General features: G+C 34.9%; 1 long non-coding RNA gene across 2 annotated transcripts; it reads right to left on the bottom strand.

Annotated features, from left to right (window-relative positions):
* Nucleotides 1–412: 412 nt before the first annotated feature.
* LOC133782155 (uncharacterized) lies at nt 413–19633 on the bottom strand. 2 transcript variants are annotated; one of them, XR_009870350.1, is made up of 3 exons: nt 19505–19633; nt 13605–13855; nt 413–814 (listed from the first exon to the last, which is right to left on the bottom strand). It is a non-coding gene; the product is annotated as an uncharacterized LOC133782155 (long non-coding RNA). The 2 variants fall into 2 exon arrangements; XR_009870349.1 differs by lacking the exon at nt 19505–19633 and having other exon boundaries at nt 13605–16704.
* Nucleotides 19634–20565: the final 932 nt, after the last annotated feature.

Raw genomic sequence — 20565 nt, 5'->3', positions numbered from 1 at the left:
CACCAAACTGTTGACGCGGTTTTTTCCAACAATGTATTAAGAAATAATAAGGCAGATTTGTGCTTAATAGTAAACTGTAATGAAAAATAATATGAATTCACTCAATAACACATAACTTTAACGTGGTTCAGTGGTTAAAATCCACCTAGTCCACGAGTCAATATTATTGTTGTTTCTCTCTCTATTTTGGCAGAGTTTTGGTATTACAGAATAATAGTCCCTATTCCTATCCAATATTCCAGTATTTATAAGGGAATTCCATGGACAGGTTTGGGTAACCACGTGAATCAATTACGCATTTACATAATGATTACATTTAGTACAAATAATTCCCATTTATATTGGGATACGATTTGATAATAGAATAAACAGGTTCCCGTTATCTCAAATAATAAATACGACAGTCTGAGCATAAATAAACGTATAAAGGGATCCCGAGTCTCTAGGGATCCGAGGGTATGCAGTATATTAGAATTACCACGAGCTAGATATCATCACCAAGCTCGTGCTTCGACAGCTGTTTAAAATTATGAGCTCGCGCTTCACAGCCATTGCATCCTTAGTTCGGGATAAACTCAGGACGCCTTACACCACATTTTTACACATGGGATCCCAAAAAGGAACAGCGTTCAAAAGTCTGTTTACAAAATTTCCAGAGTTCAAACAACCATTAGCCACTCTAAGGGCAAAACAATATTTATGGTTCTCCTGTTCCTGTCTCCCTCTCAACCGTGGCGGTTGAACAGCTGATCATGTACATTCTGCTCTCAGAGCTCTCCAAATCAGCTCTGATCGAGCTTTCCCTTGCCTTTACCTGCACCACGAAGCACCCGTGAGCCAAGGCTCAACAAGAAAACATATCATCATGTATAACAAGCAACAATAACATTTGGATAACCCCTTAAGCTTGTTTATACACTTAACATACCACAATAATCACAAAGCATGAAGATTCAACCAAAGATTAAGCTAATCAACACCCAGCCATACATCATAACAATCCACCAATCAATAATAACAATCAAATCACACAGTAATCAAGGTTGACACCTTAGGTCGCACCCTATGTTTAACCCACTAACTTCGACACGCTTAAACCACACTCAGTGCATAATAAGCTGTCCTCAGCTACCAGTGGCTGAGCCGTGCCCTGTGTGCTAGTGTAAACTTTGGCACTCTTAGGCCGTTGGTCTACTATTTACATGGCATAATACCATCCTTCACAAAGCATACAAAATAGGGATCCCTTAGTCCCATTATAAATCCATAACCGGGTGCAGTTTTCTTACCTTTAGTTCCCAAGTGCACTGACTATGAGCGATACCTCTTAAGAACGATCCGATCCCCGAGCCCTAGCTTAGTTCCTAGTCACAACCAAGATAAGGGATACCATCAATAATTGTAAAGAAGGGTTTCTAGACAAAGTTCTAATCTCCGGAACATCGAATTCCACCAAGCACGGTAGTAGATTCGATCCTGAGCACCCTAGGTTAAATTCCCATTCTTAAGATCCCAAATTCCCTTAAGGGTCGTGGCACAAGCCTCCCATACCACGGCATGGCCCCAACCAGAGGCTCCCCCACACCCAAAACCAGACATAGGCCGCGGCCTTACAAGCCCTATGCCGCGGCCTGCCCTCTTTCCTCAGCATGCATCAGCTTCAGAGGGTTGCGGCTCACCAAGAACTATGACGCGGCCCGACCCCTTCGAACCCAGGAAAACCTCCATTTTTAACTCTCAAACCTCACTCAAAACCATCCAAAACTATCCTAATTCCACAACTCAATTATCACAAAACTTCTAACATGATTCCAGCAACATAATCCAACGAAAACCTAGCTTAAAAACTCATCAAAATCCCACTTCAATCTTTGAAACCCAAAAGCTTAAGAACACTAAAACCAGCCATGAAAACATCAGAATTCAAATATTAAACCATAAATTCGAGCTTACCTTCACTGCAGAATCAGCTCTCTAAGCAAGTTCTGAGCTAACTCCAAAGTTCATAGCTTCAATTCAGTCTTCAAGTTCAAAACCCAAAATCTCTTAGAACTCAATCAAAACCACAGAATTTCAACAAAAAAAAGTGTGATCCAATCCTTACCTCAATCCTGGTTGAATTCCTTTGCTAAAACTGAGCTAATCCCTCAAAACTCTAGCTCAAATCACAGAGTTTCCAGCTAAGTTTTCCTTAGGTTCTAGTGGTTTTCCTTTGAGAGAGAAAGAGAGAAGGGAAGAAGGTCGGTTCCTAATGTTCCACAGAATTATGTGACTTACTTAGTCTACTCTTAGGCAATTAAGTTAATCCCGAGGCTCGGGGTACTAGAAATGTCCCCGAGGGCAAAATGGCAAAATTCCCCAGTATTCCCACCTTAGATTTCCTAACCTCAAATATATCTCCAATTATTCATTTCCATAACCCGATAACCTAAACAGCCATCCAATACCTGAAATACCCCTTGACTTGCCCAAAGTCAAGTATTAAGCCCCGTTGTGACTTTCCCGCTAACTAGCTCCCTAGGATCGCCTCAAGTCGCATGCTGCAGATTTACCCACATAATAATGTGGTTCTAACAATTATAGCATATATTCACATTTATATTCATATAAACATACTAGCTTGCTTATCATATAATCACACATTAAACTTAGCAAATTCACACGTAAACCAGTTGTGCCCTCCCGGCACACTAATCAAGGCCCTTAAGCCTTATTAGTGATTTTGGGTCGTTACAGTTTCTTCTTGAAGGTTTAGTTTCCACATTTATTCTTTACTCTTTAGAAATACTCACCATTCTTATTGTTGGTTTTAGTAGTGTTCATGTAATGACCCAACTATTTCTAAGACCTTGGACCATTAAAATTACTAGACATAGCTACTATTTCGATACAAACATAAGAAATAACATGCCTTTATTGAAAACCCAAAATATAAGAAATAACATGTCTTTATTAAAAATGTAAAATAAAATGTGATATGGTATGGGATCCCATTGTTTACAAAACAAAAAACATAGCTTTAAAAACAAGTTAAAAAAAAGTTGAATGCGGAATTACAAAAGAGACATATTTCAAAAGACTAAAATAAACGTCATCCTCGATCGACACACAGCCCATCCATTCCATTCATCCTCAACACACATGCCACGTGTTGACGGTAAGAACTTGTCAACAATTAAAGGTTAGAAAACTCAGATTTTTATACTACGGAAAGCTTAGAATCAGATGGAAAGAACTTGAATCAACAGAAAAAACCAGAGCAACAATGAAACAAGGATCATATATTTCTTAAGTGTCTCTCCTACAATCAGTTTTCCAACCTCCTAACCTGAGGGGTCAAAATCTATTTATAGGTGGGCTCTATTGGCCCCCTGATACAAGTGGGTCTCAGGGGACCGTGTACGTATGCAGGTACAGGGTCAGGGTAGTGGCTCAGGACATAGTGGTGTCTACCCTGACAATGCTCAAGTAGTGGTGTAGGACATCGTACTGTGGACTCTGGAACATTGTTGGGGATGCTCAGGTAGTGCCTCCACTCTCCGTACAGGTTCATACCGCCACTACTCCTCAGATGGTAGAGCCATGCCTCCATCCTCTTCACAACCGTATATCTCGTGTCAGTACACGTGCCTTGCACCTAGCCGTGCTCATCACTTCACGTTTGGCGCCTAATGTTCATTTGACATACCCATTTGGTGTTTCCAAGTGTTCCTCGTATGCATATTGAGGAGGCTCCAAACATGAGAAGTAGTGGGGCTATGCCCTCGCCTAGCGAGGGTGGCCAACGGTGCGAACGCATGCGTCCATGGGCGCGGGACCCGTGAGAAGCGGCGGGGCTGGCCCCTCACATAGCGAGGCTAGCCTAGGCTGATCACACGGCGGCTGGGTGCAATGCCTCGCGTAGACGCGGTGCGCGGGAGGCTCACCTTGACCCTCGCATAGCAAGGGTGATGCCTTGGGGTACCCATGTCCGGGCACTTAGGCACACGGGGATGCTTACCTTGACCCTCCCACAGCAAGGGTGATGTCTCGGGGTACCCATGGTCAGGTACTAGGGTGCACGCGGGAGGCTCACCTTGACCCTCGCATAGCGAGGGTGATGCCTCGGGGTACCCATGTCCGGGTACTTGGGTGTGCGCGGGGGACTCGCCTTGACCCTCGCATAACGAGGGTGATGCCTCGGGGTTCCCGCGTCTGGGTACTTGGGTGTGCACGGGGACTCACACGGCGCGACACAAGGCAGCCTCGCATAGCGAGACATAGGGTAGCCTTGCATGGCGAGTCCCTCACATGATAACCCTTGAAGACTTATGCTCGGAGGCCTGTGTCTATGTATCTCGACACTTTAGCTTATCACCCTGGTGTGGGCACATTGGACCTTGGAAGGCCTTCGAGAATGGACGCCATTTCAAATATTTCTTAGGATATTACTCGATATTTACACCATGCTACCAAGAATCCTTCCGCCTCCATAATCATTTTCCTGCATCACACTAAAATAAAGGAATGAGCCTAATGCCCAGCAAGGAAAATCTACTAAAAACAAAACATACATCGTAAACATAAGCATAAGACTACATCAAATACTATAAAAGAACATAAGACTATCTAAAACATATATCATATATCATAAGCATACACTATAAAACATATGGCTACAAAAACATCTATTACAATGGCCATCATATATCTTGGGGCTTGCTAGCTAGGCAATCATATGCCCATAATTCTACAGGGCTAGTTATCTAAACAAGTCATATAAATTTATGGGGCTTGCTATCTAAACAAATCATATGCCTAAGGAATATACTATTGGGACTTGTTATCTAAACAAGTTATTTGTTATCTAAACAAATTATATGCTTGTTATCTAAACAAAACATATACCCAAGAACTAAAACATTTCATACGTATACTTATCATAGCATAAACATATAACTTAGCATATCATAACATAACATAACATAACATATAAGCACATAAAATCTATCCTATTTTCCTTACCAACACCGGGATATGAGAATAAGGACGGGATTTGAACACTCCTATAACCAACAATACAAATGGTGAGTATTTCTAAAGAATAAAGAATGAATGTGGAAACTAAACCATCAAGAAGAAACTTACCAAGAAAGAACTTAAGTTTCAAGAACCTAATCAAGAACCAATAACGAAAGTTAGGATCTGAATAAAAGGAACTAAAGAAAACTAAAGAGTTTTAAAGAATTGGACTTAAAGAATAGGAGTACCTTAGTTGACTTTATGGATTGGTCTAACCCCAATACCGAAATACACTAAACCTAACTTCCCAAGTATTTTATAAAGCTTAAGAATGGCAAAGCTTTTTCCCAACCCAAGTATTTATCATTCTATGGTAGTACTAGTACCTTGGAGTCTGATTACAGCTGAAGAGTGAGGAGAAGGGCTGGGTTCTAAGTCCAATTTATAGAGTTCTAGGAATAAAAATCTTCTTTTTGGCTTTAAATAAAAATAATGAATTTAATTGAAAATATTTGAATATTCATCAGTCAAAGGCTTAGGACTCGGTCAAATCATTCAGAGGTAGGTCTAAGGAGTCAAAGCTTGTTTTAAAAAATTAAAAACAAAAATAAAAAAAATAGAATCCTAACTTCTAACTTCCTAAATCTCGTAACTCTAAACTCATCTGTAGTAACTAGAGCTGTAAGACTCCAATTTAGACCATCTTTATACCGTTAGAAATCTCATTCCATTATCTACAACTTTCTAGAAATACTATTTTTCGAAATTCATAACATAACTAGGTCAAAAATAGGTTGGAAGTTACAGTACCCTAAAGTTACGGGAAAATCTATTTAATTATCTAAATAACAACATAATCCACAAATTTCTTAACTAACCATAAAATAACAAACTCTAATTCCCTAATAATCATGCTTATGACAAGTGTCATATTCTTATTGGCTCTATCTAAACCTTAGGTTATAATAAATAATACACCTAGGACCAACAATATTAATCAAACCTTATGTTATAATTAATATTCTTAAACTATAGGTTAAACTTAAAAAATTCATAACTATTGCTATGAGTTTCCAACTAAGTCCCGACTTGAACCAATATCCACGTAATCTAACATACTACAAACTAATACTAACTACTACTAACTACTACTACTACTACTACTTTATATGATATGTTATGCTACCTTATGTTATGTTATGTTATGTTATGTTATCTTATGTTACATTATGTATAGTATGTTTATAGACCTTGGGCATATGATTTGTATATCTAACAAGCCCCAATAAATTATGGGCATATGACTTGCTTGGATAGCAAGCCCCAACAATCTATTGGGCATATGACTTGTTTAGTTTACAAGCCCCAAGTAGTATTATATGACATATATTTATAGTATATGTGTTTATGGTATAATTTATGTATATGCTTTATGTTGTTAGTAGTTTTTCCTTGTTGGGCATTAGGCTCACTCCTATACTCTTAGTGTGATGCAGGAAAATAGATACAAAAGCGGAAAGATTCTTGGAAGCTTGGCATGTATGTTGAGGTGAATGGAGTGGATGGGCTGCGTGTCGATTCGAGGACGACGTTATTTTCTTTAGTTTCTTTAAATTACGCTTTTATGTATTTTCCACATTTTGCTTTGTAAACAATTTCATTTAAGTTATGTTTTATTTTAAAACAATGAGCTCATTTATGTATTACAAATATTATTTTAAAGTTTTCAATAAAGTTATGAATATTTCTCATGTATGTTCTCTTCAAAGGTAGTAATTATGTCTAGTAGTTTTAATGGTCTAAGTCTTAGAAATAGTTCGGTCATTACATTTTATTACATGATTTTTGAAATAATACAAACATTTATAAAATCCCGAACATATGGATAGTTACAATTATAGTGACTAGGTCACAATGGATTGTAGTTGTAATTATATGTTCAAAAGAACGAGTCCTAAGATTATATCAGTGCATTGGATTTACACTGATTAGGCAATCTACGATATGATCTACTTACACATTCGGGGTGTGATGTCTTGTCCAAGGCATTGACCAAGCAGATAAGATCGGATGTATTTTGTTACATTGGACTATGACCGATATTGATTATTGATAGATAAATAAGTATTGTTGTTATCGAATCTAATCAATGTCACAACGTTGACCATAGGTTAAGTCGATCTTAATTATGAGTGATAATATTATGCTAATTATATTATTCAAATCTTTTGACTTGTTCGTTACTAGCTTACCCTACGATTTAGCCCATACTTACATCTTGAAAATTTAGTAGTGTAATTGAGTGGGAGTATTATTCATAAATATGAAATCTATAACTTCTGTATGAGAAGTTAAAAGATGATTTCCTTGATTTCTTTGTTCAAAAGGTTAAATGATTGATGTCTCATATATGTGATTAAGTTCACGGAAATATCATTTATAAGGAACTTAGTTAGAGTTAAGGATAAAAAACTGATGAGGGGTAAAACGATAATTTGCACCCAGCTCGTTAGTTAGTCATCGATAGAGGATTGACTGACTATAATGGTTACAACAATGGATAACATATTTGTTGTTTGGAAAATACGTTCTATGAATTTAAGAGTTCAATTGGGAGTCTATAGTGGAGTCACAAGAAATTAATAAGGTAGTGAAATTATTCGTAAATAAATTCACAGTAGCTTATTGGAGCTTGATTTCATGGATCCATGGTCCTCACATCATCTATGACTAAATCATCAAGAATGTCTCAATTAATTGATTTAATTATCAATAAGAATTTTTAAAGTTGACTAAGTCAATTTTGGAAAATGTACAGAGATATGAGATTTAGACAATAAAATAGAATCTTTGGGTAAATTTATTAACATTGATAAATTTGTGTCAATATAAATAAATAATATTAATCAAGTTTCAAATTATAATTAGTTAATTTGAATAAGGATTTAATTAATTAATTAAAAATTGTTGGGATTTAAATTCAAAGTAAAGAGAATTGTCTCAAGTCCATTTGTGTGAGTCCAAGGCTTTTATCTTTTTATTTTTAATTAATTAATGAAATCCTTGTTGAAATTAACTAATTATAATTTGTAACTTGATTTAATATTATTAATTTATATTGACACCAATTTATCAATATTAATAAATTTACCCTAATATTATCTTTTATTCTCTAAATCTCATATCTCTGTAAGTTTTCCCAAATTGACCTAGTCAACTTTAAAAATCCTAATTGATAATTAAATCATTTAATTGAGACATTCTAGATAATTTACTCAAAGGTGATGCGGGGGCCATGGATCCATGAAATTAAGCTCCAAAAAGTTAACATGAATTTATTTACGAATAATTTTACTACCTTATTAATTCCTTGTGACTCCACTATAGACTCGGAATTGAACTCTTGAATTCATAGGACATATTTTCCAAACCATAAATATGTTATCCATTGTTTTCCATTACAGTCAATGAATCCTCTATCGATAACTTACTAATGAGCTGGGTGCAATTTACCATTTTACCCCTCATCAGTATTTTATCCTTAACTCCCACTAAGTTCCTTATAAATGATATTTCCGTGAACTTAATCACAAAAATAAGATCTAAATCATATAACCTTTTGAACAAAGCAATTAAGGAAATCATCTTTTCACTTCTCATATAGAAATTATAGATTTCATATCTATGAATAATACTCCCACTCAATTACACTACTAAATCTCCATGATGTATGTATGGACTAGACCGTAGGGTAAGCTGGTAACGAATAAGTGAAAAGATTTAAATAATATAATTACCAGAATATTATCACTCAGAATTAAGATCGACTTATCCTATGGTCAATGTTGTGACACTGATTAGATTCGATAACAACGATACTTATTTATCAATCAGTAATCAATATCAGTCCTAGTCCGATGTAACCAAATACATCCGATATTATCTACTTGGTCAATGCCTTGGATAAGACATCACACCCCAAATGTGTCAGTAGATCATATTGTAGATTGCCTAATCAGTGAAAATCCAATGTACTGATCTAATCTTAAGACTCGTTCTTTTGAACATATAATTACAACTATAATTTACTCTAACCTGGTCACTATAATTGTTACTATCCATATGTTCGAGATTTTATAAATTTTATATTATTTCAATAATCATGTAATAAACAAACAAGCAACATGGTTGTCAAACTAAATGATTTCTACTACTTTTATTGACAATATAAAATTGTGTTACATGTCCGACATGGTTTTATAAGGGCATAAAACCCAACAACACTACTGTGGGGCCGGAGAAAGCAGGAGGCGGGCGAGGCTGCGGTTGCAGTCTCAACACTTTGGTCACCTTCGAAGCTTTGGTGGTCTTCAAGGAGACCTGAACTCGCTTTGAGCCTATGGAGGCAGAAGGTTGGCTAAGGATGATTTAGAGATCAGAATCCATCTCACCTGCAAAAGAGAAGGAAAACATAAGTTTTCAATCACATTTATTTGAAACATGAATGCAATATTAGAAAAGAAACCTAACTGGAGGGTTCACCGTGGTTTGAACTCAAAGTCGAAGAAATCTCTATGTCCTCTGAGGATATCTTGATAATACTAGGACTATATTCCTCACCTTGAAAAGTGGGAGACAACTCAGATAGATCTCGCCACTCATTCGAGTCATACTGTAGTCCTATGCCTTCCCATACTTCATTAATATTATACATAGTTTGGGACTCGGCAAGCCAACTATCATCCCTATGTACTTTAAAATCTACCCCTGACTAGATCATAAAGTTATTATGGGTGTTCTTATAAAAAAACTAGGACATTGGGTTCTCACTCAAGAAGAGTGGGAGACCAGTTAATCATATCAATGACTACATTACCTCCATTAGTTGGGGCCAGGAGAAGCCTTGTCTTGAGCCTCGTTCCTTGAGCACAAGGGTTCATTAAGGGAAGGAATGAAAACCCTCGAGCTTGAGCCCACTTTCATTTTCTTTGAAAGGGGTTTGGAAGTGGGAATCAGGATATTCTCCCATCACATTTTCAAGTTCCAGCATCATCTGTTGACTCACCCTCATCGAGAATAACACATAAGCGGAGCTTGTCCTCGTGAAGGAGGTAGTTGAGAGACCGCTTGTCGTATGGAAGCTTCAGGATTGCTTCCCTATGGTCCTTCATGTCTTTGATAGGCTTCAGGCAGTCAAAGTTTGCTGCACAAACAATTTGGATGAGCATTCGAGCTCCAAAAATAAAAATTGAAGCATTGTTAGCATTAAGGATGGAAACTTACGGAGACTCTAGAACGAGTAGAACTTGGATGGCTCAATTCCATTAGTTTTAGAAGAATTGTGTCTTAAAGTTTGGAGAATGGTTCAGTATATCCTCAAACATTCTTCTTTCTCAGGGGTAGCTCGACAAATAATAGAAGCCATCCCCACCTTGAGCTCAGGTATGGTTGTTTTTTTTAGGTAAAATAGACATAATATCTCATATGTTGATGGCCCCTCCCATGACATCTCGTGGTATAGCGACCTCAGTGTTGCGATGACTCAGTATGAATTGGATTGTAGTTGGAATGGGGCTATATCGATCCAGTCGGTAAACTGTCGGAAATAATACTTCAAGGGCAAAAGTGCCCCAGTTTGCATATGGTTGCGGTTCCAGGCCGCGAGCTTGTATTTCCTCTTTGGGTTATCCTCACCCGGAGCATAACTACTTCTTTTGAGAGGCCCAAGAGCTTAACACACTAACTCAGCAGACAATTTTAGGCCATGGCAAGACAGGAGGTCCGAAATTTGTCTTGTGGTCTTAATATAACTCTTGTAGTGGTTAGCCTCAAAAAATTCACTCTTTGAGGCACGAAGGGAGGTTTATAAGGCTGATGATTTAAGTGGTTGGCTCGAATAACTCTCAATGGTCTTGCAAGAGAGTTCCCTTGGGTGGTAGTCAGTGGTCACTTTAAAGGTGGGGTCCAAACAAACCATAACCTTCTTATTTTTCCTTCTTCGATTTTAGTGAATGGACGTTGAAAATGAGCACGTATGTATTCAAGTTCGAGACGCTCTTCGTTCTCTCAAATCCTCATTGGTTTCAAGTAAAAGAAGATTCAACTCAAGGCGAATGAGGGTGATAAGGAATGGCAAGGCCGGGCCCCCATCGATCCTTTGAAGACTGCATCAACTAACAAGAAAGGAAAGGGTAAAGGCCCATTCTTTAGAAAGATATGAAAAATAAAATATCTTGAAAATTTAAGATTAAATAAGCTTGAAATAATGAGATATAAGTTTCGAGTAATTCGGGCCGAATCCAACTCGAAGTATCGAGATTGAACCAACGTAGAGTGGGTGATTAAACTTCCAATTTGGGTTATCCATATTTTCTAGGAGGAAATGGAAAATTACCCAAAATGGGGTTATCATCGGTTTGTGTGCATTAAAACCCTATTCTAAAACCTTATTTCTTATACTACACGATACCTATAGCCTACCACTCTACAGCTCAGAAAACTGCCAGTTTTACCCTAAAAAATGCCTATTTATTCTCACAAATCACATACTCAAACATATCAAAAAACCACCTTTTTCAACAAGATTTCAAGAACACATTAAGAAAAGAAAAAAAAAAACTCATGCAAAATAGAAGAAAGGTCGAAAACTTACACTAAGGAAGTTGGTGATGAAAATGAAGTGTAGAATGGAAATACTTGTGTAGAGAGATTCTTGGAAATTCATTATAGAAGGGAGAATATGAAGGAAATCGGGGGATTTTAGATATCCTTTTCTTTTTCCTCGAAGAGAACATGCGAAAAGCTTAAACGCTATGGTTTTATTTTAAAAGAAAGAGTGAACGTGATGAAGAAGGAGAGAAGATGGGTATAAATAGGCTTAAAATGGAGATTTCCAAGTGAATCTAGGCCCTTAAATTAATATTAAAACGTGTTTCGAGGGACCACGTTCAACCTCGAAAAGGGTCAGAAAAAGTAGGAAGTGAAAGGATGTGGGTAGAAGAAGAGTACTTTAGTACTCCCAATATCCATTCTTGTGATGAGACGTGTGCATACTCGAGTGTGGTAGGTAAGCACATTTCCCAAAAGAGAAGTTCAAAAGTTTCCTTCTCACGGGGCTTGAAAAGATATTTTTATGGGGACAAAATGTTACACCCTAAATTTTGAGATATAAATAGCACCCTCGAAATGTAGGCTCGCAAGTGTGGAGATAATAAATGCAGAGAATAATTAGCATGGTTACTTATGCTGATAATCGATCACTCTAAGGTGCCATGTCATTGGCACCCAAGCATGCAATGTGAGCTCGAAGGCAGATCTCCCCTTAGAAGGATAGTCTCAAAAGTTTGACGGTAAGGAGGCGATGTTAATGTTCCGATGAGCTCGAAACATGAAGCAGGCTCGAAAGCGCGTTAAAGTAACAACACATATGCATTTATAAATCCTTACAATTATAGGCTTAGTTAAAACTCTGTAAACAACCCTATTTTTAAGGGATATTTATTTAGTTAATACATTTGATTGTATTTTAATATATTCTTTTGTATTTCAAATTCAAATGAGATGTCTTGTTTCTTCCCTAAAATTAAGAGAATAATATTTTGTAAACCGAGTCTATAAGTAGCTGACATTTAGTCATTTATTTCTTACGCACAAATTTGTACTTAAAGCTCTGTGAAATTGCTCTTAAAGTTTTAAACGTAGACTACTTAGTAAAAGTGACTCGTGGACTTGGGTATATTTAACTACTAAACCCTGTAAAAAATCTTTGTTCTTTCTTTTCTTCCTTTATTGTTTATAAGTGCTTAATCGTTCTTATTTAATTTTAGTTGACGAAAAACGTCGTCAACAATAGTAATTATGACAAAACTTATAAAAATTCGTAATTACTTCATGAAATTATGTTGTTTGTTTTTATTAAATGTATTCAAGTGTGAAAATATTACTTTGCAATTTGCAAAAGGAAATATTTAAGGGAAAATATGCAATTTTCAAATTCGCGATCGATCCGTATGCTTTGGTATATGATAATTTAGACTCTGTGTTTTAAAAAATAGATTAAAATAGTACTCTAAACTTGATTTTGGTCAAAATATTTTAAATTATTGGGTTGTTGACGATGCGATTGGTTTAGAGAAACAGAAAAAGTGATTGAGGATTTGAGAAGAAAAGAAAATATTTAAGAATATTTTGACCAAAATCGGGTATATGATATTATTTTGATTAATTTGATAAAATAGATGGTCGGAATTGTCATTTAACAAAACACAGATAGACAATTGTGTATTGGAGAAAAATACTGGGGCCAAACTCTTTTTTTTTTTTCCAATATTTAATGAACTACTATTTATATGCATGAGTGTCTAATAATATTACGAATCATAATTTTCTAGTGAAATATGTTATATTTGTTAAGAATATTCAAATTCTTTTATCATCATCTTGAAAATAAAAGGCTACAATTTTTTTTGTCTACATTCTGTTGAAATTAATTGAGCATCAAACAATAATCAAGAATTGATCAAACATAGTCATGCTCAATATTGCACAATGAAATCATCTTATTTAAGGCATCAAACATAATAAGAAAAAGAAGTTTTACATACCTTTGTGATCAAGTCTATGAACCATCATTCTTCATGATTATGCTCATCACATTTCACCCACCTACACATCAAAGATCAAAGGCGTGCTTGGGGTGTAGATGAACACTACTCTCTTTCTCTCCTTTTCCTCTAAACACCCATTGTCCACACACACTTTATAAAAGGGTGTAACCCCTTTTATAAACTATAATGGGCTTATTGGGCCTAGATACCCAATGAGAGGATTAGTTGCCTTGGCCCAATGGGCTGGCCTAAAGACATTGAGAGCGTGTCCATGGGCCCCGAGCGTGTTAGTACATTATGTCCATCCCATTATGGCTCGATGGTAATAGCATGCAATACCGATTATATAGTTATCCTTACATGCTAATCACGACACTACGTGAGCAACGTATAATTATGTCAGTCCATATAAAATATTCTAACATTCTCCCACTTGGACTACATAATTAAACCAACAAGTGCTCATTGAACAATAATGTCTATACACAAGAATCTCAAGAACCACAAATGTCTATAAAACAAATTATGCATCATATCACATCGATAGGATACAAATATGATACATAACGAGACATTGGAGATTCATAAAGCATGGCGATAACTCCCAATATGGATCCACTCAAACATGATATCTAGACTAAGCCATTGGCTCGCATCATTATATCATTACCAAACGAGTGTGCACTCATAATGCCAAAGAGTGATCCACAATATGCATGTATTCAACAATAAATAACAATCCTTAACATGTCTATCATATATGAAAACAGTAACTCCCACTGATTAAATACATCTTTGGCACCTAACAATCCACATAAGAAGTATGTTCTCAGTACACACGGTTAGGCAAGCCTTGTCAGTGTAGTTATTGACATGTTATCTATAAGTGCGTGTCATGATGCAAATAAAGGACTCCACAACTTTCTCATTACAAATGGAACGTCATCTTCATTAATGGAGTAACAAGACTCCGCAAGTTCCGAGAGAAAGATATGACTGCGACATTTATCACATAAGTTCAGTAAATTCACAATAGAGTAAACTACTCTTGACATTGAAACAAAATATCACAGTTGTATTGTATAAACCATGTCCTCATAACACGTCACTCACTCTACATCTATGAATGAGGATGCTGTAAGTGTCCACCTAACACCAAATTACAAAATAACTCCTTTTACCATTATACCTACATGTATGGGAGAGGAAATTGTAGGTGTTTATTTGATTAGACACTTAATCATAAAATAGCTCCTCCTACCATTATAGAGGATTTTGACATCCATGCACTCTGTTCAATCGATATCACTAAAACCAACTATTAAGCGTCATAATGTTGATTTGTCGATTGCAAAGACATCCTTGATACCATAAGGATGACTACTCAAGTACCAATCCAACATGCCCATGACAAATATCACAATAGGGAATGCATATACATGAGAACACTCGAGGCTGCCTTCAACAAGCATGTATGGAACAATCTCAAAATTGATCTCTCATCATTATCAATACACGTGGACTTTAGGCCTTTCACAATACATCACACTTTAGACTATTCCAAAGTTCTCAATGAAATTGAAACATTACTCACATCAAAAGTCAGTCAACATAATCTATGAGATAATTCATCTTTCCGTTGATCTCAACATGAAGAATCTAAATACTTAGACCATGCAAGGCTTCTCTAAAATTCTTCATCCAACAGAGACTATCAAATAACAGTTTTACTTGTCTCCAGATTAGATCAACATCATAAATTATGAGCAATGTACTAACCATGTAATAATATAAACATATCATTGTTCCCATTGATCTCTCACATAATATTGACTAACGATAATGTTTCGAATTGTCCATTCTGAGAATAATAATAGTCATTGTCTTGATGCCTTTCCAAAATGAATTTAATCCATTGAATTCGGGTGTCCTTGTCAGTTGCCTTCTCAAGGCTTGATTGAGCCAAATGAAATTCTAAAATAAGAATTTAGTTCTCACATCCTTCTATATTGATTTCCAAATAGTCAGCACTTTATCATCCAATAATAATGTATTTTGAACAGTTCATTCCATCATAATGGTAACTAGCTATAGGCTTTAATCAACCTTAATTTGTTCCTCAAATAGTCTGTTCTCAACAAGACCTGTCATCAAGAAAAATCTCTCAGTTATCATGTGATTAAGCCTAAACTTCCATGTTTGATTATATCTTGGAAATCATGATATTAACATATCAGCTCTCCAAATAAGGATTAAGAACTACTAATGGCTATCGATTAACAATTTTGAGGTATATGTCGTTAACCTTATTTCCTACTTGTAATTGTAGGTCTGTAAAACTATTTCGATCCTATATCTTTGCTTGTTCACATATGGAGTTTCTTATCATATTCTGGCTGATTGTAGGGTCGGCAAGAAGAACAGCGGAAGCAAAACAAGGGATAAGTCTAGTTATTCCCTAAATAATCTTTTGACCCTTGACTAACCCCAACTTGAAAATCCAACATGGACAGCTTTATTTACTCATCATCAATAGTGGATAGAAGAGACAAATATATGAACCATAGTACTATAAAAAAAAAAACCATTGAGATAATCATTTTCTCTTTCACAATTAAACTTTGAGATTGCGATTGCCCAAAAACAAGGTCTGCAAATTAAATCATTATTCAGTCTCAACCTATATAAGGCTATTTGGAATGAAACGATACAACCCATCAAATCTAAATCCTTTTGAGTGTCATAGCAAAAAACTTAACTCATATTGTCTCTTTAAACACCTAACATGGTTGTGAATATGGAATTATGTTTGTGATTATATTAGTCCATACAAAAATTCAAATATCTCTCCCACTTGGACCAATATAATAAACAACCACCATATTAAACTTCATTATCTAAAAGGCAGTCAAATAAATCATGTATAATATCATACCGATAGGATACATATATTAAACATAATTTGGCCTGGAAGATATCCAAATATAATAACAACCATTAAAACAACATGCATGCAGTGCAACCATTGAGACTATATATATACGTCCCGTTTTGTACTTGTCACTTCGTCAAACAATGCATATAAGAAGTGATTGCACGTCATTATGCATGTTTGGATTAATTATTTAGGTGTTTTCCACTTTGAAGCTTTCTAAAACACAACGTTTAAAACTTTGATGTGTCAAAGCTCGAGAAGACTGTGCTCAATATAATGATCATGTGAGAGAGATTTTAACAAAGAGTAATAAATACTCGATATCTCTCAAATCTTATACATGATATTATAGATCATAAAAAAAAAACTTTATGGACAAAATAATTAATATGACCAGCATGTGTACTATGCTTAAATAAGTCAAAACCTAACTTCCCCTTATTCTTTCCATTGGTTATCCAAAAAAGAATACTAAGTTATCAATATCACTATATATCAAGCTTTGTTTCATTGACTTCAATCAAACCAAAATTGTTGCCTAAATATAACTTAGCTATCCTCAACTTTGTAGCAACAATGACATGATATTGAGTACACATGCGTTATTCTATTTAATTTGGATTCATCGTGTTTACGAACATCTCCAAGTTATACGTTTATCACCTCGAAATAGATAATGATCACATATCTATTGTCGTATTCTTCCAAAATTTGTCCACTTATGATCTATGCCATATCTTGAGCCTTAATTATAAGAAAACCACAATAGATGATTCACTAGTCCCACTGAAACTATCTTAGGGTATAAAATCAATGCAATAGTTTCCTGAACTCATCATTTTCGAAAAACGTAAAAGTTTCACTTCAATACCTTAAGAGATTCCTAAGCGATCTCATCCTCATAAAGTTGTCATGGAAGGATCGATTAACACATATATACCTCACTACAGCCAACTAACACCCATCTCAATATTCTCAATCTCCCACTGATCATGGAGTAACTCGGCATCTATTGAAACAATGCGACTACAAGATTTATCAATTTTAGGCCTAGTCCGACTTTACAATGAGATATCGTTATGTCAAAACACATTATTGTCCCATCCGATAATTAAATAGTAGAGATTTTAGGATTGCTTGAAGCTAAGAGAAAATATCAATGAGCAGTGCCACTATGCATGTGAAAACAAGGATCGCACTATTTGCTCGTTTTCTCAGCTTTCCAAATGATCTATCAACAAAATCGATCATGTCATGCTAGAGTCGTTCTAACAAAACATATGACTCTTACGCAGGTAAGGACAACCACTTCGCATGTCACAACCAAATTCATTAATCCACTACCGATAGGGTAGAAAAGATTGTGCGGTTCATGACATCCAATGTGTTTCCTTCACAATCTAAGCATCCTACCCAACAATAAAATCATCGACAGGATGACTAAATTGCATGTATGGATCTTAGTATTAATTGTGATTAGAACAAATGTGAATTTAATCAGCGATAATCACAATCACGATATGAATATCCATAGAACATTTAATTACATGTTCGTCATAGATTATAATCTCATAATCATCAAATAATCCCAACTACGCATCCATAAATGTCAAAGAATCTTTAAAAAAAAAAAGCATAAATCAAATAGGTAATAATTATGTAAATAAACCAAATATATGCCAACAATAATCCATTCGTAATCATGAATCCTCAAAAACAAATTATAAGACATATGTACAAAAATTTGGTATAACATATTGCTCGATTATTGGGTCTTATGTGAGATTATAATTTTAAACTCCATAATTTGACATGTTTAGACTCACGATAGGCAAGCACATAAACATTCAAATTGTATTAATCTCACAATTATTATGAATGGCAAATTGACATGCTTAATCTCACGATAGGTGAGTACATAAGCACTCATTTAACATCACAACAGCATAATCATATTTGCACATAATGCCAAGTATTTTATAACAAAACATAAGGCATAAGTTTCAAATAAATATAATCATGTTTACAATTAATAAATGATATAAGATAAATTGTGAGATAATAATTTTAATTTAATTTAATTATATGATTATATGTCAATTAATTGTTAATATTGACCAAACCCAAAATATAATCACACAATTAAGTGGGAAAACAAACTTGGAGCTAAATGGTGAAAAATAGTCCAAAAATGGACCCTACACGCACCCCACGCGCTTGGGTTTTATTTTTTGCTGAAGCCCAAAAAACGACAAAAAATGATAAAAACGACAACATATAAAAAAAACGACATGAAGTTCAAAAAACGACACCCTCTCTAAAACGACATAAAAATCTAAAAACGACAATGAGCTCGAGAAAAAACGACACGTCGTTTTTTATCGTCTTCAACCTCCAGATGGGTCGAATTTGACCCGTTTCGGACCTAGATTCTGACCAAGTCGGATTTTGACCTCCAGTACTCCGTTTTTGATGCCGTTTGAGGGGTTTTGCTCCAAATTTCATTGTCTTTTAAACCATAAAAATTATTTGGCCAAAACACTACTTGAAAACTGATTTTATTCAAATCTATTTTCAGCTAAAAGAGCTTGAAAACCAGTCCAAAAATGGCCAAATATGAGTCCAATAATCATAAAAAAAACACCACCCACAAGTTATATATTTGATATATAGACTCAATCCATCATTTATTTAGGTTAAAATCATGTATTTTGAATTTTGGATAATCAACACTCATAAAAATTCTAAAAAAAAAAAAAATATATGAAAATGCACTCAAAATTTTGACAAAGTATTCATGAGCCTTAAAATCAGATAACTTGGCTCTCATACCAATTGTTGAAATTAATTGAGCATCAAACAATAATCAAGAATTGATCAAACATAGTCATGCTCAATATCGCACAATGAAATCATCTTATTCAAGGCATCAAACATAATAAAAAAAAGAAGTTTTACATACTTTTGTGATCAAGTCTATGAACCATCATTCTTCATGATTATGCTCGTCACATTTCACCCACCTACACATCAAAGATCAAACGCGTGCTTGGGGTGTAGATGAACACTACTCTCTTTCTCTCCTTTTCCTCTAAACACCCATTGTCCACACACACTTTATAAAAGGGTGTAACTCCTTTTATAAACTATAATGGGCTTATTGGGCCTAGATACCCAATGAGAGGATTAGTTGCCTTGGCCCAATGGACCGATTATATAGTTATCCTTACATGCTAATCACGACACTACGTGAGCAACGTATAATTATGTTAGTCCATATAAAATATTCTAACACATTCCTCATTCGTTTATTAAGACAATCCACTAGCATATTGGGAGAAGGTTTTGTAAATCTTATAAACAAAATTATTTACAGGATCGCCTACTTTAAAAATATTTTTGTCAAAAAACATATAATTTTTTGACAATTTTTCAGTTAGAATATATATTTGAGCTAAAATGAAAAATTTAATATTACACATAGCATCATTATTATGTTATGATTAACAAATTATTTAAATTTTTAGTTTCATAAAATATATTTTGTTATGACTAATTATACTTTAGAGCGCATACCCGTAAAATACAATAGACGTATAGAAAAGTAATAACAGAAAATTTATTAGTGAGTGTAGTATTAAATACTGACTTCTAATTTTTGTCAAAAAAAAATATTGACCATTTTACCATTTTGTTTTAAAAAAGTAAATAATAATAATAATATTGTAAATTTCTAGGAAACTTTCATTTTTATTTTTTCTCCTCGTTAGTCGGGTATTGAGCACATGTCAAAATAATTTTCAAGACAAAATAAATGAGATTTTGACACCGTTGAATACCAATATACACAAAATATATATATATTTTTTAAATGATTTATTTATTTTTTAGTAGTATTCTAGAAAAGAAACTTTTAAGAAAAACCATTTAATTCAGTTTGATCCTATCACAAACTTTTCTTTTGCTTCCCTAACGAACGAGTATTACACAGGTAAGACAACAATAGTTTTGTTATTATTTTTA

This window comes from Humulus lupulus, chromosome 6 (genome assembly GCF_963169125.1).
Source record: "Humulus lupulus chromosome 6, drHumLupu1.1, whole genome shotgun sequence".
NCBI lineage: Eukaryota > Viridiplantae > Streptophyta > Magnoliopsida > Rosales > Cannabaceae > Humulus > Humulus lupulus.
Note: the sequence above shows the minus strand (reverse complement) of the source record. Positions and strands in the feature narration are given on the sequence as shown.